Here is a 6914-nt window from a genome sequence, read left to right as displayed (position 1 = left end):
TTAAATGTTAATTATGAAGCTTAGAGGTGCCTATGGCAGATATTGACCTATTTTATACAGCCTGTGTTATCCACGGACTCCTGGGCCCCGTCTCAGGTCGGTTAAATGAAATCCTTGCTTCCCTCATTTGCGTCGTTTGCCTGTGACTAGTCCCTCCCAGAGCCGTATAATAGAAGAGTTACGACATCTCCGTTCACTCCAATGGACCACTTTTTTACAGCAATGGCGGATCGTGGAGCCTCTCAATCGTTCCCCGGAAGTTAGCGCCAAGGCTAGCAGAGCCGTAGAGTTGCAGCATAATAGACCGTTCGTGACGGACTTTTAAAGGTAAGAAGAAGTTTAAAGATTTATATTGCGGATATTATCAGTACATCTGATTCAAATTAACATGTGTATTAAAGGATGTCAGTGGATTATCCCTAAATTAGTAGATTTAGGGAACGTTTACAGATAACAGATCAAGCTAGGATACCGATCAAGTTAGCAACACACGTTGAACAGCCTTTTAATTGTAAATTCCGTTCTCTTAAAGTCTATTTGGTCCAACGTTGTTGAATTATAGAAGAGGGTTTTCTAAACGGGATTGTATGCGGGGGTGGAGGGAGTTAAATATTAGATAAATATAACTTTGGTGCGTGTAAGAGTGAGTGTTTTTTGCAGAGCCATATTGTGTCCTTGTGACTATGTTGATTATTACCTGTCTGTATAATGTTGCAGCTCAGCTGATTTTGGATTGATGGCAAAGGGAGAGGGACTTAAGTGAGAGTGAAAACACAAGGTAAGTTTAATACTACTGTTTTATATAAGTAAGCATACTAAACATGTATTCTATCACTGTATTATATAAGTAATCTTGTTAGTAACCTACTGTATGGCAGGTGGAGGGGCAGTGATGTTACAGGTGGAGGAGCAAAACTGCAAGACTGCAAACTCCCAAGACAGAGAAATCAAAGTTTGTTCTCCAGAGAAGAGGTTGATTTCACTTCAATTTTTTCATATTTTCTAAAGATGTGGAAATGGCACAAAAAAACTTGAGAGCTGTAACCAAGACAACTGTAACAACATGAGTAGAGAGCCACCAAGGTTTTTCAAGTCCCTCTCTACTCCATTTTGCCAACCCAAACTTCCAGGTACATGACGGGACACCTTGCTTGTTTTTGTTGTTTGCGCTCCTCTGGCTGGGTGCTGGCAGGTGGAGTGATCCCTTCTCTTCTTCCTTCAATCTTTGAGACTAATGTAAGTAGAAGACATGGCACTGTAAATGTTCGAACATTTAAAATATTATACCACTTAAAAATAAGAAATATTACTTTTGTTACTAAGAGTTCATACTTATTATACCTGTGTCACCTTTCACACTATCGCTGTGATCATGAGCTATGGGCTTTGTCGATACAGGGGCCCTTCTCTTTCTGACCACAGGGTGATGCACGAAGATGGTGGATATAGCCTCTGCTCTCAGCCTAGTCTTGCCCTTTTTTGTCTTGACAAACGAGTGACTTGAGGTTACTTCACACACAGAACAACTCAGTTTTGTCTGCCCACATACATACTCCATAGTGGTTGAATACACAGTATTAGGAAACACTTTATACTTACTGCACATGTTATACTGATTACATACTGTATATAAAATATGACCAAGAATGTGAGACAACTTTATAGAAATTCATATCACATCTGTTACTGATGCCATTTGTCATACTTTGTTAAACTCACAAATAATAAAGTTCCATAACTTCAGTTGGGAACAGAGACCACACCTTATCTCCCCAAGGCATTTCCCATCCAATAGGTGTGCTATATAGGTGTGTATAACCCTTTCTCCTGTCTGTTACTCCCTCTTTCAGCACAAGAACCAGAGGGGGATTCAATGGAGCCTGAATACCTGCACTGAGACCCTCACCCTGCACCCTGAGTCTCAACTCTCAGTGTTTTTCAAGCCTTTCCCTGTTTTTTTTTTGTATTAAACAAAACATTAAGCTTTCCCAATGGTGCGGTTTTCGTTTTGTGAAAAAGTGCAAATGCAGTGTTTGTATATAAATCACATATTTTTTTGCTGTTGGTCGTGAAATTGCTCCTGCTTCCTCCGCTCTGTGTCAGTGGGGAAGCCGTACATTCGTACTCCTTTCTCTGAGCGATTGGAGCATCCCCAGGCAGCATAGCAAACCATGGTGGCGACTAGGAGGCAGCACAGCTAACCAGGACAACACGGAGGAAAAGGCACAGACAAACTGCATGATATGCTATTCAATGTTTATTGAATTCCATGTATTTGCAATGGATGTTCCTAAAACAACACATTTATCATCATCATCATCATCATCATCATCATCATCATCATCATCATCATCATCATCATCATCATGCTGCTGCTGCTGCTGCTGCTGCTGCTGCTCGTCCTTTGATAGTCACCTGTCGGTCTCCTGTCCTTTCTGAAAGCCATAAAGATGACATTAGTCATTTAGATAACTTGTGTCCTCAATTACCATGGGATTACTGAAACTACCATGAATTTAAGAAAATGGTAGAAATGAATCTAATCTGAATTTTAAAGCATTACTTTAGATCCCCTCCCTCTAAATGTATCAATAAACATTAGAAAGTGATGCTCCTGACTACCATACAAGTTTAAGAAGATAATATTGGTTTGAAAGAATTCAAAGCTATAAATAAACAGCAACAGGCTCTTTAACCAAGGCACTGTTAGTAACATGTAAACTAGTTGTTCACACTAATCCTAATATTATCACTTAATATTAGAAAATTCTATTTTATTTTTTAAAACATATTGATGTAAATACATACACATATCGATTTGTTGTATAAATATTGCAAATCAAAACCTTTATTCACTAATAATTACCAAAAATCGTAGTTCTATCTCCTGTTATCAATGCATTCACGTTGCCCGCCATGAACTTCCGGGGAACGATCCTCATCTACATGAACCACGTGACGATAACCGTTTTTGGACTTCCGTTGTCGTAACTCTTCTATTATACGACTCATCTCACACATGCGCAGTACCGATCGGGCAGGGGGACGGATCGGGTAGTGACTGCCGATCCGTCCCCCTGCCCGATCGGTACTGCGCATGTGCGGGATGGTCCGCCATATTGGACAAGTCCGGATGGCAACCCAAGATGGACACTTGACACAGTGGCTTTTAGCAAAGCTCAAAGGGAAAACTCGAGAGAGATGAGTTATTGTTATTGTTATTATTACAACGTGACTTCACTATTATTTAACAACTCTTTTTATTGGGTTCTTTTATTTGGGGTTAAGTACATTGTCAGAATAAGTGAGGAATGAATTTAACTTCTGTTAGACAGCCATATGCCATACATCTTTGCATACATTCACAGTAAATATTTATTCAGTATGATAGCTGTCTAACAGAAGTTAAATTCATTTCTCACTTATTCTGACAATGTACTGAACCCCAAATAAAAGAACCCAATAAAAAGAGTTGTTAAATAATAGTGAAGTCACGTTGTCATAAGAATAACTCATCTCTCTCGAGTTTTCCTTTTGAGATTTGCTAAAAGCCACTGTGTCAAGTGTCCATCTTGGGTTGCCGTCCGGACTTCCGGACCATCTCGCACATGCACAGTACCGATCGGGCAGGGGGACGGATCGGGTAGTGACAGTGACACCTCCCACCAGAGAAGCATGGAGAGACGCAAGGAAACCACGAGAAGCAGGGAAATGAGTTTTAAGAGCAATGGGACGTCCTTTCCTCCGGAGCGTCACGTGAAGCGACGTCCGTTTGTGATGACGCCGCACAGCTGTTCGTCTGACAGCAGCTCTGTCCCCGTTATTTCCACACACACCCCCGCCACACATTTACTGACACAAACATTTGTATCATCTGTTGCAGACCCCAATAAATAAAATAAGAACTCATTCTCCAAAAAGATAAACGCCATTCTTAAAATGTATAAACGAACAATAGTTTGATTAATATTGATTAGAGTGCACAATAGAAATAAAATAATTGAGAGAAGAAAAAGAGATATATTATCTATCAAAACCATAGACTGTATATATAAATGGACGTAGGGTCCGTGACGTCACCTATTGCCGTGAAGCCCTTAGTAGGCGGAGTCGGCCACTAACGGCTCGACAGTGACGTCAGAGTCTAACTCCCGCCTTCTCCCGCCTGCTCGAAATAAGGGCAAAGAGGCGGTGCTGAGGCGGAGCCGAGGCGGGACAGGGCGGGACCTGCTGCCACCGAGCGTGACGTTCCAGACCTAGCTCAGGCTAAGGAGCTAAGCTAACCTGCTCTCAGTATTAAGCTAACAACAACCTATGCTAACAACCCAGCTTGCGGTCACTGCTCCTCGTTCCCGGCATATTCTGAAGGTAAGATACCCTGTAACTTTACAAAACTTGTCCTTTTGATTTAAATGTTCTTGAACCTATACTATACAATTGTTTTTTAAGTGCTTCACCGTTTTTCAAATATAAATGTCATTTGTAACTAAACTTTGTAAACTAGCAGAGATATGGCCAGTGTTGCGTGAATTAAATGTGTTTAATGAAATATGACTGTAGAAAAAGAAAGGTGCTTTTATATTGATTAAACTATTTTTATTTATTTCAGCATTAAGAAAAAAGAAGATGGCAACCTCCTCCACGCCAAACTGCACAACCTGTAAGTTGATGGTCCTGGCTTACTTTACAGGACTTCAGATGGTTGACATTACACACAAACATACTATACATATACATGTGTGCACAATTGTAGATAAACAGCACACAGTATATAAATATTAGGGCTGTCAAACGATTAAAAATTGTAATCAGATTAATCACAGCTTAAAAATTAATTAATCATGATTAATCACCATTCGAACTATGTCCAAAATATGCCATTTATTTATGTATATTGTTGTGGGAATGGAAAGATAAATGAAAGAAGGCGGATATATCCATTTAACATACAGTATGTATGTTTATTATAACATTTTTCTGCATGTCAAAATGAAAGACAACCCACACACCTATCAATCATCAAACCGTGGGGTCTTAATTCATTACGTGTTGATTTCTATCAACGGGGGAGTACTTCAGGAAAGTCGACAGAGGGGGTGGGGGGGGGGCTAGTGGAGTACTTCGTGACCACAGAGTGTGAACGTTGTGATCAGCTGGTTTAGCGCAGTTCTCCAGTGATGGGGGGAGTCTCCCTCCGCAGCCGGTTGGCGTAGTTTTGGCACAGTTCCGTTGTACAGACCGACGTTAACAGCAGCCTGTCTGTGCACACGGAGACCGACTCTGTCGTCCGGTGATCTAACCGCCTTCTGGAAAAGCTTCACAAGTACGTCGGTACGCAAATGCGCTTTGTAACCTGCGTACCAGTTATGTGCACCCCTAGACCAGAGCCATATTATTACTATTATATGGCTCTGCCCTGTACTACAGCAAGAGTATTCTCCGTCGGGACTTCCTGCAACAACACCACGCCTAGTGCTGCGTACCTGGACTCACATTCAGGTTCAGGTCCGGACTCAAGTCCAGAGGTTCAGGTTCAGGTCCGGACTTATAAGTCCGGACCTGAACCCATGGCTTGTGTCAAGTTGTGTGAGTAACTAAAGTGAATTTATTGTGAGCTAATTATCAATTGAAAATGAACAATAATCAACTCAAATTCAAACTCGTCAGGTTTATTGTGCTCCCTTCCAACTTGTGTCTACATTTCTCTACAAAGTACAAATGTAAAAAAAACACTTTTTGCCACTTAGTCCACAAATGACTTATGACAGCAACTACAGTGAACTACTACAAAGTTCAAACGTGTATTTCATTTACCAAACTAAAGTAACCGAACAGTCCCTGAGCTGACTGAGCCTAAATCCCTAAAGCGTTGCTGAAAGGTAGAGTGTAGAGTAGACTATACGCATTACACTGTTACACACCTACTATACAGCATACACTGTAGTGACTGAACAGTCAGAGTGTACTGTACTGTCTGTACACCATGTCTTTTCTACAACTCTACATGTGTACATTATAATAATAATAATAATAATAATAATAATAATAATAATAATGCATTTTAATTATTATTATTATTATACAGTAGCTACATAGTGATGTATATACTGTTAGAAATTAAAATCAATGTTGATATGGCGTAATTTTGAATTAAATACACTATTTAATTTAAATCAGTTTTATTCTGAAAAAAACGGAAGTTCACACTATTTACTTAATACTTTTATTCTGAAAATTCTTCACTTCCGGTTAGCATTAGCATGTGGCGAAATGCTCCGTTTTCAAATCGTGAATCGAAGGTGAAATGACATGTGATGTTGTACACTGAGCACACTGGGATTAGCACTCATTTATTGACGCTGAATAACGTTTATCAGGGAATGTTTAAATAACCACAGACACCAGAATATACGTAAGTGCTAGTTTTTTTGCGAGTCCAAGTACCGGTTCCAGACGTTCCGGTTTTAACCGGACTTGAACCGAAACTTTTTACAAGTCCAGTACCGGTTCGGCTTGCCGGTACACAGCACTAACCACGCCGTTATCAAAGATGTTCTATTGAGAAGACGATCACTACGTGACAAAAGTTTTCAAAACCGTGGCTACTGAAATCAATCTTACTAACTGCTGTCTGTGCAATTTACTCCGCGCGAGTTGGCAGACTTTATTTTGCTTACTTTAACATCATTTTTCATGGTGGGGCTAAGCCATTTATTGGTATGGGTGTAGCCTACCCCAGTCATACCCTGGCGCTGCCACTGGTGGCATGTATGGGGCGGGCCATTCTGCACATGCTTTAAATGCGTTAAATATTTTAACGCAATTAATTCAAAAAAGTAATTACCGCCGTTAACGCGATAATTTTGACAGCACTAATACATATATATATATTAGGGCTGTCAAGTTAACGCGTT

The 6914-nt window shown here is 40.3% G+C and overlaps 1 long non-coding RNA gene across 1 annotated transcript; it reads left to right on the top strand.

Annotated features, from left to right (window-relative positions):
- The first annotated feature begins 216 nt into the window (after positions 1 to 216).
- On the top strand, positions 217 to 1097 carry LOC139433971 (uncharacterized). The gene is made up of 3 exons (XR_011643366.1): positions 217 to 327; positions 718 to 778; positions 861 to 1097. It is a non-coding gene; the product is annotated as an uncharacterized lncRNA (long non-coding RNA).
- The last annotated feature ends 5817 nt before the right edge of the window (positions 1098 to 6914 follow it).

The sequence above is a fragment of the Pseudochaenichthys georgianus genome, chromosome 6, assembly GCF_902827115.2.
Source record: "Pseudochaenichthys georgianus chromosome 6, fPseGeo1.2, whole genome shotgun sequence".
Lineage (NCBI taxonomy): Eukaryota > Metazoa > Chordata > Actinopteri > Perciformes > Channichthyidae > Pseudochaenichthys > Pseudochaenichthys georgianus.
This window is presented reverse-complemented; position numbering and strand designations above follow the sequence as displayed.